General features: G+C 38.1%; 1 protein-coding gene across 1 annotated transcript in view; it reads right to left on the reverse strand.

Moving 5' to 3' along the window:
• Positions 1–14,217, reverse strand: part of MAP9 (microtubule associated protein 9) — a 97,224-nt gene that overhangs the window by 26,928 nt on the left and 56,079 nt on the right. The window contains exon 2 of the mRNA XM_032109570.1: positions 5,914–6,028. The gene's annotated coding sequence lies outside the window, so the exon portion shown is untranslated. The remainder of the gene's footprint in view (positions 1–5,913; positions 6,029–14,217) is intronic.

Genomic DNA, 14,217 nt, shown 5'->3' on the forward strand with positions numbered 1-14,217 from the left:
TGGCTTTGCCATTATTAATATTTCTCTGTGCTTTTATGTCATCTCTGCAAGGGCTATGGAAAGAACATTTCATTCAGACTTGGTAATGGAAAGGGTTGATTAATCCCAGCACTTGGAAACAAATAATCCAAGTTAGTAATCTGGAACATTAAATCAAATTCTGTATTTGCAAAGGAAGCTTAACAGTTCATCTTTTTTTGTTCTCCATGTTTCCTTCCTTCCGTCTTGTGACTTACATTATAGCCCCTGCAATTGATTTGAAGTTTTGCAGCTGCTAAGATGACTTGGCTTCAGTTTAACAGCAAATGTCATCAACCCAAATCTGGGTTTCAAGTGATCTTTCTTTCCATTTCCCATTTCTTTTCAAATTGATTAGTCGCCAGTTTAGGGGATTTTCTAAAGCTACCCTGAGACTGGTTCTCTGTGCCAGGGCTCTTCAGCCTGTTTTGTCAGAGGAAAATCCTGAACAAAAGCTAATAGGCATGCCAGAAACATGTGAAGGGTGGGAGAGGGTTTGAGTGTCAAAACTGTGTCTTGAGGGGCCCTTGTATAGTGCAGGACAGAGTCAGAGAGAAAGAAGCATCGTCTTGGTGCAGAAAGCAGCTGGGCTGGACATGGTGGGGAGGAGACAGTGCAGTGGGATGAAAAGGGATAACTGAGCTTTTTGTATCAGAGTATTTTTAACTGTGTACTCTTCAGGAATGGTGCCTCCTCTAAGTACATTTTGTGCACACATAGTGTGAAATTGCATTTTCAATTACATAGGTCCACCCAGGCTCTTTGGGGAAGTGGAAAGGAGAGCTGTTCGACTTCAGGACTGTAGGATCATGCTAACAGCTGAGCTGTTTCCTTTCCCAAACTAAACTCACCCATAGTGCTGAGGTATCACCACCAAGACCTCATGCCATGAAGATATGTTCTAAGTGTCTGAGGTGCATGCAAACCCAACACACTGAAGCACGGGAGTCAATGATTAATACTTGAAAATTTTATTTTAAAACTGATTCTGGAAGACCATTTGTAACATGAACTTTCATCACCTATTTTAATTTCTTTCTTAGTTTCAATGCTTGAACCTTTAAATGGACAGTGGCTGATGCTGAATCATAGAATCATGGAATGGTTTGGGTTGGAAGGGACCTTAAAGATCATCTTGTTCCAATACCCTGTCTGTGGGCAAGGACATCTTCCACTAGACCAGGTAACTCAGAGCCCCATCCAACCCAGCCTTAAACACTTCTGGGGATGGGGCATCCGCAACTTCTCTGGGTAACCCTTTTCTGAAGTTAAAATTTACTGTTTAAATCACAGTGTTTAAAAACTACTTGCAGCCTCACAAGCAGTCCACAGGTATGTGCGCACCTGTTTATACTGCAATATCTACCTAAGCACCTGAGGGCCTACCTGTCTTCTTAGTCACTGACTATCTGTGTTGAAGACAGGAATACTTCATGAGATGAACCAGCATGATCCTTTTCATCTATTGCCTATGAATTATCCACAGTGCAGCAACTGCACTTCCCATCAATGGGTTTTCTGAAGCTTTACATTTCTATAACATTGGCAAGCTTTAGATGCAAAATTAACAGGCAGCATCAACAAAGCAGAATGTATTTACCCAGCTGATAAGAATCTTTTCCTGATATTAGAGCTGTGAGCTATGAAAGCCGTTTCATGACAAAATACAGCTGGGAACTGCATTTTGTCTTGTATCAAAACATTTTTTTTATGTGTAGATGAATAATGGAAAGCAGATAAGAGAGTGATCACGTGCTGATTTTTTTATGCAGTGTTTCAAAGTTGAAATGTTTCATAAAAACTCTTTTGCTAATGATGTGAGAGACCCATTTACATTACAGCAAATTGATAAATGGATTGTGCAGTGCTTTTCTTAGACATGCTTGTTGCCTCTTTTTCTCTCTTCTGTTTGGGGTTTTTCTCCAACACACAGCTATATACTTCATAATTCACATAAAATATGCCAACTGTATATCCAAATCATCTAGGGAAACACCATGCAACCAAGCATCACAGCTCACTTCACACTGACAGATGCTGATGGCTTCCTGCACAGGAGTACCTAGTATAGATCTAGCAGGATTTTCTCTAGGATTACCTATTTAGTTTTGTTTCTCATTTTCTCCTTAAAATCACAAAAGGATCCTTGGAAATCAGTGGGAATCTACCAAACCCAATCTATATTCTTCTTGTTCTAATTTGTGTGACCTGCTGCTAAAAGAATGCCCTTATAAAAGGGCATTTTTTTTCATCTTTTTGATGCAATCCAGTCAGTGTCCAGCTCAGTGAAGAAGAAAAAAAAAAAAGGGAAAGATCTCCAGCAATACAGTGTCCTTTTTACATGCTTAAGCAAACTGGATTCAGTGCAGTAGCAGGCAGTGGCTTTCATGTATGCTAATCCACGCACTCAAGATATTCAGTGGATATTCACACAGTGTGATATTCACTCAAGATGTTCACTGGTGGCCTAATTCTGCACTACTTGTATTATCAGCAGGACTATAATGGTCTGTGAAGGGGCAATGCTGAGGGTTTTTCTAATTTTTAACTGCTGCATTATCTCAGTGAGAACACTCTTCAGGTATTGAGCTCCTGTCTTTTATCTGTGCCTTAGTGCTGTGTAATGAATGGCTTTAGCCAGGTCTGGATTTAGCACAGCGAAGTTGTTAAGTGAGAGCGGAAAGGTGCTAAGTGAGCCTCCAAGAAGGAGTCAAACGGTGCCCCTGCACAGTTCAGCACCTCCTCTGCATGCTATTGTAGCGGCTTTAATCTTACCTAATACGGATAAAAACACTGATGGAATCTGGGCTGCGGCGACTTCCCTGCGTTGAACAAATCCTGTTGATAACACTGCATATGTATTTACAGCTGACCTCTGCTAAACGAGAACCTGGCTGTCTAGAGGAAGCTACTCTGTGCTGCAGTCAAATGAAACACATAGGAAAAAAAATCCAGCAAGATACTTAAACCTCTAAATCAATGGAGTAAATACCTGAGTATGATTGCAAGTGGAGGAATGGAGTGGTTGTTTTTTGTTCTTTTGAACTGGAGCTAAACACATTAGTTTGAATAAAGCTGGAGTAATCCTGCAATGCCTTGTAATGAGAATCCTCCCTCAAAGTTATGATGCCACCCTACTTACTCTGGAGAGATAATAACCAAAGAGAGAGAAACAAAACTAAACAACAGAATATATTTAAAATTAGGTGTGAGCTTCCAATCTTCAAAGTGGGAAAAAGAAAACTGGTACTGATTTTACTTTCAGGTGGTGCCTTTCTCTTCCCGTAGTAATAGTACTGTCATTATAGAGGATTTCACTTGTTCAAAGTGTTTCCATTAATTAATGATTCTTACAAACCCCAAGTGAAGAAGCAGCAAGTAAATTGATGCCTTTTCCTGGTCTTAAAATCAAGAATCAAACACGGTTAGAAGGGAAAAAGGGATTTTATCTCGGTATTTATTTTAAGGATCCTTAGGTGCACTACGTCCAGGTGGAATGCACCTCAATGCACACTGCAGTGCACACCCCCAAAAGATCTGGTATAACATTATAGGTCTTACTAATTAGCATATCTATCAAATAGAGAGACTCTAGTGAGCCGCCCTCCTCAAGGAACCTTCCCCTGGATGGTTCTATCTTAGTTTACAAAATGTGTTCTGGAGAGAACCTTGGTGTCTGGGGCATTCTGATCCCTAACTATGAGACTTCTAAGATGTTTCGTCTCCTAGCTTGACAAAATAAGTCTAAGAATGTAGGCAAAAAACCACTGAGAATACAAAAAGCTATAAAAGGGGTATATAAAAGGGGTATAAAAGAAAAGGCAAAAAATCATTATGGCGTCAACCAATACCTGCCTTTTAAATAAAGGAAAATGAGACTTGCAGCACAGTCCTGGATGTTTAAACTGTCTAGTACATTACTTAGCCTCAGCAACACTCTCCACACAGATTTGGATGTTTCTCTTTTGTTGTAGTGTTTTTTTCATTTCTGTCTGAAAATGCTTACTGCTGGCCAACAGAAAAAAAATTAGTTTGACACCCATTTTTCCAAGTGGATGACCCATACAAGCTAGTGATCATTGTGATTGTTTAAACTAATCTTTCAATGTGAATAATCAATCAGCCTGGCTTGCACATATGGCAGTGACTGAACCACTTCTATGCTGCAGATTCGTGGGTGTTCAGTGGGGGTATAGGCTTTTGTAATCTGCTAATGGAAATTTTATCTTCTGGAGAAGTTTCTCTTTGGAAGAATAATTGCATATTTTTCCCTCTGTTTCTCTCTCTCATACACACACACACATACATAATCATGTGTATAGTTATATATTATTTTTTTGTATGATTCCTATATCAATAGGTTTTGCACAGATACTGGGAGTGGGCTTTTGCAGTATTACGTATTGAGCTAATGCTCTCATTCTGATACACACTTCTGTGGGTGGTGATTTAGCCCCGTGACTATGAATTCTTGTGAAATGGACATTTGTTTTGGATTACATCTTCTTATCCTAAGATAAACAACTATTACATTTGTATTGTTTTGTTGTAACAGATGAGTCTACACTAACAGACCCATAACTGTTAATTTGCAGATGTGAGAATTCAGCAGTGCAAAGTTTGATTTATTTGCTTGCCCAGTGCTGTGTTCTATAATTAACTTTGGCTTCCTTTCACATGGGACAAAAAACATACCATGTTCCATGGGGAATCATCCAAGTGTGTTGAATTCAGATGTAGTACATAAGTCCCTTTTAATTTAATTTTTTTCCTACACCCATTATTATTTAGCCTCTCTCACTTACTTAGAAAGACTTGCCAAGGTAGAATATATTTTTGAAGGGTAGAGATGTGTGCTTAGAAACCAGGTTTCAGATATTCAAATTCTTTCTCCTTTCTTTTCATGGAGTGAGAAAAGAAATAATGATGTGCTAAAGGTTCTTGTGATGTCCACAGTCTCTAAAGTTATATGGAGGCGATGATGAAATGTACAGCCTGTTAAGGAGAACTGGTGGAATATACATGCAGTTCAAAGACTGCAGATTTTAACAGATATGAGTGCTATCTTAGGCTCAGGGTAATCAAGTCTAAGTTGTGTGGACCCTGCTGTCCTTAATTTTTTAACAAATGCCGAGGCAAATATTCTGTCAGAATCTGGGATGAAGTCTTTGAACAAAGTATAATACTTTGTAGGTCAGAGATGGTAATCAGATTGAGAAAGCAACTAAAATGTAAAATCTTGGTCTTGCACATGAAAGGGACCACATAGGTTTACACAATTGCTATAAAAACATACCCGGGGTCTAAGCAAACATTCCGTTCTTCATTAACCGTGACAACAGAATGTTTCCCAAGTTACCCCAGAAAGCAGAGATCCCAGGTACTAGAGGAAGCTTCTAAGTGCTGAATGGTTTTTATGTAATTTTTATGTGAGATTTAGAAAAATTTCTTAAAAAAATTTCTTAAATTTCTTAAAAAAATAAAGTTTTGGAGGTGATTAGCACTTAAAACAAGATGGAAGGGTTATTTAATCAATTTCTCAAATAACCTGTAATTAAAGGAATATTCTGACAAGTACATCCTCTCTGCTGACTATCACATTACTGGTAATTGGCTGTAGTCCACAGAGAAACCAATTTTATGCAAGTCATAATTGCTTCAGTGTTTTTTGTTCTGAACTGAAATGATGAACCAGAACTGCTGTCCTTCCAGAAGACAAGGTGCAGCTGATGCACCAGAGCTTTACCTGTATTAAATAATAACACTGTTTTTACTAATCATCAAAGTCCAAAAGTGTGTTATCTTACGCTTGGCAAGTTTAGGTACCTGCCCCTACACCACGGGATGTCAGAGCATATGGCTGAGATCATGTGAACCTAAGAACAGACCGCTTACCTTTACAGACAGATGTTTCCACTGTTACCTTTTTCTTCCATGAGGGGTTTTAGGTCTTTCAGCAGCAAGGTCCTTCCTTTTTTTTCTTATTAAACTTTGCTTTACTCCCGGAAAACTGAATAGAGAGATTAAAGAGGTCACGCCTTTGCAGAATTAATCAGACACATTTGATTAGATGCTGCTGCCTTTCGAAATTCATGACAAGTTTTTAACTTGTATTTTGTTTTAAAAATCAAGTCCCTCAACACACTTTACAACTCTTCCATTAATGAAACACAGACACACACAGACACAGACACACACAGAGACATGCACAATAACCCTTCTCAAATCTTAAAGGTGAATTTTTGGTAATTGGCTTTCTGTCCACCTGTCACTAAAATTGCTGTGCAGTATATTCATAACTTGTATTTCTTTGCAGAATGGCCTTCTTTAGAAATACACACTGGGACTGGAAGGAAGGAATACATCATTCTTTAAAAACATCCTCAGAGGCAAAACAACTGTCTTTCTGGATTTAGGCTGTGAGAAATGGAACCACTTATTCTATCTCTTTAACAATAAAAGTTTTGTTTAATTCCATTCTATTTATACTGGCGAAACTGAATATTGGATCTTGGTCTGATTTTCCATTTTGGTCTTTACAGTGGACTTATGTGGGTGACAAGGGACTATAGACATAAATTGTGATCCAGGTACTCCTGTGAATTTTAGTATTTCACGCTTGCCCACTTTTTATCACTGTCTGTGTCAGTTACTGCAGTTGAGGTAATAAAATTTTATGATTATCTATTGATATAGCAAAGGTCCATCTACTTCAACATGCCATGTCAGTCACTGGTAGCACCAAAAGAACATGGCAAGCGTATAGTGGTATTTCCATGGACAGTTTTCTCACTCTCTAGCTGTGTGTTGCTCAGAAGGTTCCTGAGTTATGAGTAACAGCTTTCTATTTATATTTAACAGCCCTCAGTGGATTCTTGTGCTAATGATCTGTATGTGGAGTTACTCTTGGCCTGCACCTCCATGCCAGTCTTTTGGATGTTGATACATCAAGTCCACTTGCACTAGGAAGGGAGCAAGTCGCGGTGGAAGTTTAAGAGAAAAGAAACACTTCTTGTTGACTACCCACAGAAAACTAGGGAAAATTTAGCCCTTAAAATTATTATTAAATACACTGTGATTTGAGCACATTTCCCATTAATTCTCTGCTACCTCTGGAAGTTCATTTTACTATTTCAATGTTAAAAGTGCATAGTTGAATTTCAGCAGCTCTCTATCAAACTAGCTGCAAACAGAAGGAAAAGATCCCACACAGGACTGAAAACTCAGGACACAAAAATCAACACCTTTCTTTTTCAAATCCTTTTGAATTTTTTCCTATAAAGGGTTTTTATTTAAATGTGACCACAAACAGAACTGAAATGGGAGACATATACAGGTGTGAGAAACAGAAATGGGTTTTTTTTCCAGACATAAATTCCTCTACTTACTCCAGATATAGACAATTCCATATTTATTTTCCTCTGTTGGGATCTGTCCTTGCAGATTTTGCTTTAATCCAAGAATTATAGCATCTAAACCTTCTCACATGGAATGCAGGGAGACAAAGCTCTAATGGCTATGAGATCCTTACTGAGCATTTCTGATCCCTGCTCAGATGCAAATCACTAAATCACACTAGTGATAAATGCTGATATTTTATTTTCAGCCACTGGAAACTCTTGTACTTTTAATTTGTGCGGTTAGTTTTGTTTTGGTTTGATTTTTGGTATTTGGTGGTTTGGTTTTTTGTGGGGGTTTTTGTTGTTTGGGGTTTGTTTTGGTTTTTTTTTTTTTTTGCATGTTGTAAACATGGATTTTGCCTGCTCTGAATACTAAAGAGTTAAAGATGCATAACTCAGCTTTACTCTCTCATTCATTCTGGTGAAAAAACCTTTGAAACGTCACATGAAGGAGAAGCTTGTCATCCTGCTCTAAATTCTCTTCTAAGAGCTAAATGCTGTCACTTACAAACACCAGTCATCCAGACCACTGTTCATCCATTTTGCAATTAAGCAATAGCAATCAGCAAGGTGTTGCTGTCCCAGCCTGAGAGCAGCTAGGGAAGACTAATCCTGCCTTCCAGCTGCTTCAGGAAAGCCCACCTGCTGCGCTGTACTTCACCCTACCTCAGAGGCACTTCAGGAAGGAAAATGCTGTATTGCACTCCGTCTCAAACTCTCTTGCTTCCTCCTGTCCATCTGTGCTGGGGATCTGCAGCAAACCTGCAGAGCCCTTTTCCTCGATGTGCAGCAAACAACCACGTAAATAGCTGATAAGGCAGGAATCCCTTTGTGGCCTAATCTGTTAATTAGAATCATTAATTATAGGGCTACTGATTAATTAATTGGGAGTGATCTAGCCCAGCAGAATTCAGTCTCCAACTAAGATTTTATGGCAGAGATTCTGATGGATGAAATCAAAATAGTCTTTCTCACAATTCATAAAGCATCAATCCTCTCAATTTAATAAAATACATGCAAACTGAGAATATCACTGCAAATATAAAGCGGTGTCTATATAATAATCTTAAAAATGTTGTATTAGAAAGTTTTTCATGTTAGCTGTTTCACCAACAATTGTCCTGGGTCAGTTATACTAATGCCCGTCACCACTTCTTTATTAGCTGATGTGTTTTACTGTAATTCCCTAATTTCTAGAGTTCCATCTTTCTTGTAAGCTATTCACAAAACACAGCTCCAACTGACACTGGTATCAGGCTGCTATTACTTTTATGATGTTGCATTTGCACAGGAAAGATCTCCATTTGTTTTTATTTTCATCCTACTCCCAGATTTTAGTTTCATTTTACTCCTGAAATGCTTACAAGTCTCTAGGATTTTTCAAGAACGCAGAGCCTGAAAGCTCAGTGCTAAGAGTCCTAGACATTGCTCTTGTGTTTACAGAAAGCTTTTCAGCCTTCTCTTGTATTAGTCAATGCTTTTCTTAAGCTGCTTGGCCTTGTCCATACTGAAGCCTTCTTTAACACATTCAGCCATCCAACTTTGGGAGTTTTTAAGTGTTAAAAGTTAGGGACTAATATTAATCTCTCCTCTATGAGAAGGGACAATGGTTAATTGATCTTGACAAAGGTGATAACAGCTACCTGAAAAACTTAGATTCATTCACGTAAACTCTCTTGTGTGCTTTAAAAGCTATTTGGAAGAGTGTTTAGTATTTGATATAACCTTAAAGTACAAAAGGACAATCATCACTGTGGTCTATTTTTTATTTTAACCTGATCTAACACCAGCCTGGCCTAACTTGGATGCTGGATCCTTTTTTTGAGCAGCTGTTTGGACTATATGATTTCTGGAAGTCCCTTCTAATCTTGATTATTGCATTATACTACCCATTTTGATTTTGCATGAATACGATGACATTAATTGCATGAAGCCTATTTGTGATGCAGAGTAGTCTGAGCTCAAAGTTGAAGACAGAAGCAAGCATTATTGCTACAACAAAAGATGACTCCTTTTTCTCCACTGACTCTTTTGTTCTGCTAAAAAATAGGGCCATTTCTGTTATCTGTTCACTTTGAAGGTGATCCCATGAATGCAAGTAGAAAATCTGTGGAAGAAATGAACACTGACATGAACAAGGATGGCAGGGCAATCTGGCCTGACAGCTTTTTGCAGTTGTAGTTATTTTTTTGTGGCTAAGTATGTACAAACCAACTCTGTTTTCTACATGTGTGGCCATTTATAAGTACTTGATCAATTTTTTTTCAGAAAAAATCAGATTTTAGATGGTTAGCAAAAGAGTCATATTGAATGCTCACGGTTTGTAGCATGAGTGGTCAGTCAAATAAGAGGGGGTAGATTCTGCTCCCCAGAAGAATGCATCTGTATTTTCTCTGTATTGCTAATGGTGGAACTTAAGTATTAACAAGTAACTAAATAGTTCCAAAATTAACATTATCCTGATAATATGTGTAAAATCAAAATGAGTGTGTAACATTTTCAGAACTATTTCACAAATTGACAACAAATAAAAGCATTCTTCCAAATAATGACCAACTGATCTCTTTTTTTGCATTTGTTGAGTATTTCCTGATTACTTTTTGATTTATTTAACCAGCTCTTTAGGAATTCTTAAAAACATTTTCCAGAAAATATTGTCAACACTTCTTTGTGCATTTAGGCTCAGCCCCATAAGCTCAACATCTGCAGCTCTTTAGAGTAAAAATCTTTAATACCGTTGTCCTCCACAAAGATACACAGTTTATGTCATGACTGCAACGGGTGTCTGTACTTTAATCTTCTTGTTGGGTTTATGGTTCACATAGAATTAAGTCATGGGCAAATATAAGCATGTCAGACAAGAACAGTTTATGAGAAACACAAAACCTTTAAGAGCATTGCACTCACTTGAGAGAACATCATAAATGAAAAAAAAACCTAGTATATAGAATACTGTTAATAGAATTGCAAACAGAAATGTTTAAAGCACATTTAAGTGCCAGTTTCCAAGATCTGTTTATATCAACATTACCATGCCTTTTTATGTCTGGTATTTCACTTGAATCTTCTTCACAGATTTTGCTACTTGCTGCAGATTACACTAAGTAGGCAATGAGGGTCAAAGTTTAAAAACTTTCTCAGCTGCTTTTCTCTTCTCCTAACATTTTTCATGTAATATGATTGAGAAGTTTGATGTTGCCTTTGTACTTGAACTGAGAGACCCCGTGTTTTTTCCCAGGGCCCTTATTTTCAGAGCCCTGTTACAGTTTTGTTTCTTTTTTTTTTTTTCCAGGGTACTATTTATGATTCTCCTCTTAATGGAGAAAATACAAGAGTAGAGGGGTGCCTTTCTGAGTATAGAAGTAATATGGAATCACTTCTCCAAAGGTTAAGGGTGATTGAAATTGTCAAAATGTGACTGAGTGAGTCTATGTGCCTTTGTAGGTTTCGGAGGGGAAGAGGAGAATTTCAGGGAGGGGAAGATAGCAGGGCTGGAGATGGTAACAGGACTTTTTTTCTCATGACAAAGTAAGAGTGCAGAAAGGATACATGCTCAGTTGTAGAAGCACAGAAATGCTCTTTGCTCCCACGCTCTACATATGAAATAAACCTATTGAAAGCTCAGATCTGCACCTTAATGGACAAATAATATGCTATGATATTTACTTCTGAGTGCCCAGCTGCTGATGGATGTGTTTGTTAATATTTCTGAGAGTGCATCTAAGAGCCATGTGTATAGAATACAATCCAAGGAAACAAAATCATTTTTGGCAGACCTCATTGCAGTCTGATGTATGCTCATAATATTAAATCTACTTAGTTACTTTCATTAATAAATAGACTACGTGCTTGATTTTTAAAAGTTACATGATAAATTAAATAGCATTATCTGATTTGGAATTGCTCCTGATCTGTGACAGGTGGCATTAGTGTACAGGTGCTTGGGCTTTTTTTTTGTATTGGGTTTTTGTCCTGAAAGGTTGCTATGGACATTTTGGGGGAAAAAATAGAGAATAGAGGAGAAGAAAATCGATTTATTTTCAATAAAAAATCGGGAGCACAGGTGTGTAATGACTGGTTTAATGGCAAAAGTATCTGTTTCAGAACATCTGTACTAACTTAAGGGAAAATGGACCAGCTGGAAAAAATTAAATCAGCATGAATCATACATCCAAAAGGTCACTGATCTAAAAATATACATCCCAAGAAAAAGATAAAAAAATACGTATGCAATGTAAAATTGCCAAGTAAAAATTAAAATCCTTCTAAACATTCTAAACTTAGAACATTAATTAATTTGAAAGTAATGTGGGAAGAGGCAAAAAGCCACCCTGTGATGTCACTTTCATTATATGGGACACAGCTAAGGAGATAAAAGAAGATCATGCAGAGCCCAGGAGAAGATTAAGCCTCTTTATCTCTCTGTGGGAGGGGAGAGAGCATAAATACAGATAGTATTTCGTGTTCAGAGAAGACGCAGGAACTCCGAATGACTGAGTTTTAATGTGCACTTCTATCACTGAAGTGCACTGGAGCATAACAGGAGACACACACAGGTGCCGAGGATCATTAAGTCACTCCAGTTAGTCAAAATTATAAAGCTAACAAGTAAAACCAAGTCCCTCTTCTTAATAAAGTTCCAGATACAAATTTTGGAAGGAGGAGAAACAAAACAAAGTTTTGTTGGATGCTGTACCTTCTTGCCACAGCTTAACAATAATGGAAAAATAAAGCATAAGTATGTGGTAGGAAAGAAAATTCTGTGCAGGTACTTTTGAAGTCAGAGCCTTGTTAGCAAAGCCTAGTGTTGTTCCAAAAGCAGATTGTACAACATTTTGTCAAAAGTGGCTTGTATTTATGTGCATACCAGAAATTTTGAAAGGACACTAATTTGCCTTTCTTTTTCCTGTGGTAAAATCTCATTACAACATCAAGCACTGGCAGAAGCAAGGACTGATATGCCACTTGCTGGCCAAACAAAGGTTGGACACAGGGCTCACAGGGAAATGACACATGCATTGTCCCATAAGACTTTTCCTAGAAAATATGACTCTTGTTTAATTTTAACTGTAAACAACCCCTTATTCTTTTCTTAGCCATCCAATTACAGCAGGAGGGGCAGATGGGCTCATACTAAGTTGTTGTCAATAATATGCCATTAAATTCAAGGGAATATGACTGATTTGCCCTAATACCTCTAGCAGGCCCAGAATATTTACAGAAATGTTTGATAATTTTTCTTCTTTCTGCCAGTTGCTTTGGTTCTGTTTTAAAATCTCCTGTACATGCATCTCCCTCTCTCTACCTCTCCTTTCTTTGCTTCTCATAATATCATGTTGTGGGGGCACCTGTTGTGTAATACCACTTCTTAATTGCAAAGGTCCTTAATGGGTTTACTGAGTTTCTCTTTTTTTCTTGGAGCGTCAATTTCTGCTTGATGTCAGGGGATATCCTTCTTCTTCTGGTAAGTTTAGTGACTTCATTATTTTGCTTGTATTTATTTTTAGTTTTTTTTCAAAGAGAGCTAGGAGGACACATAGAAGGAGGAACTATTGCCATAAAAACTCTTTGGGGTGATAGAGATTAAGGGACTTTGCACCACTTTCTAAGGATGGATAAATTCCAAGCTTGTTTAATTTCGCCTGGCAGTCCTTTTCACTGCCTCATCTCCTTGACTGTGGGCTATCAACACAATTGTAAATCTGAGATTAGACCGGGTGGTGAATCACTGCACCAGCAAGCAGAAAGCAAAATAGAAGCAGAAGGTCAAGCAGAGGACAGTTGCTTTATAAAGAACGAGGATGATGATGGAGTACACCAGAAAACTGAATGGAGGAGCTATAGAAGGAAAGTTGAAAATATCATTTTTTCGAGATTACCAAAGGCTCAATTTAGCAGCTCCTTCAGTGAGGTTGTGGTAGTAGACATTTACATATTTGGTGAAGACTGAGAAGATGGATTCGGATTAATAAGGGTTGAGTGATAATTATATGTAATGGAAGTTTACCCTGTCAATTAATCCATAAGAATGAAACAGTGTTTTAAGAAATAAAGCAAATTAGCCTAATTATGTACAAGCATATGTGTTATTGTTTCTGTTTGTTGATACAGCTATCATTGGCAGGAGTCCTCCCTCAAGTGACTTTCTGAACAACATTCTCAAACAGGCACATTTTGTTGTAGGCATTATCATGTAAAACAAATATAAATGTTGATTTCCTAATTGTTTAGAGTATTTACTGCAAAGTTTCTAAAACATGGAAGACCAGTGTGATATGATTGTTCTTATCATCCCCTCTACTCTCTATAACAGGCATTTGAGAGTTACGAAAAATCCAAAGCCAAGCCAATTATGCAAACAACTAGACAAAGCAGCATGCTGTGCAATTATGACTGACTATTAAAGGGATCTTTACTGACTTTTTGAGCTCTTTTAATTGTGCAAGGCATTCAAATCAGCAGTCCTTAGTGCTGGGAATCAGGCCCAGCCAGCATGGGTTTATGAAAGGCAGGTCCTGCTTGACCAGCCTGATCTCGTGCTGTATCAAGGTGACCCGTTTGGTGGATGAGGGGAAGGCTGTGGGTGTGGTCTACTCAGATTTTAGTAAAGCCTTTGACACTGCTTCCCAAAGCAATCTCCTGAAGAATCTGGCTGCTCACAGCTTGGACGGGTGCATGGTTCTCTGGGTAAAAAACTGGCTGGATGGCTGGGCCCAGAGAGTGGTGGTGAATGAAGTTACATCCGGTCACAGGGGGCGTCCCTCAGGACACAGTGCTGGGGCCAGCCCTGTTTGATGTA

Source organism: Corvus moneduloides, chromosome 5, assembly GCF_009650955.1.
Source record: "Corvus moneduloides isolate bCorMon1 chromosome 5, bCorMon1.pri, whole genome shotgun sequence".
In the NCBI taxonomy this organism is placed as follows: domain Eukaryota; kingdom Metazoa; phylum Chordata; class Aves; order Passeriformes; family Corvidae; genus Corvus; species Corvus moneduloides.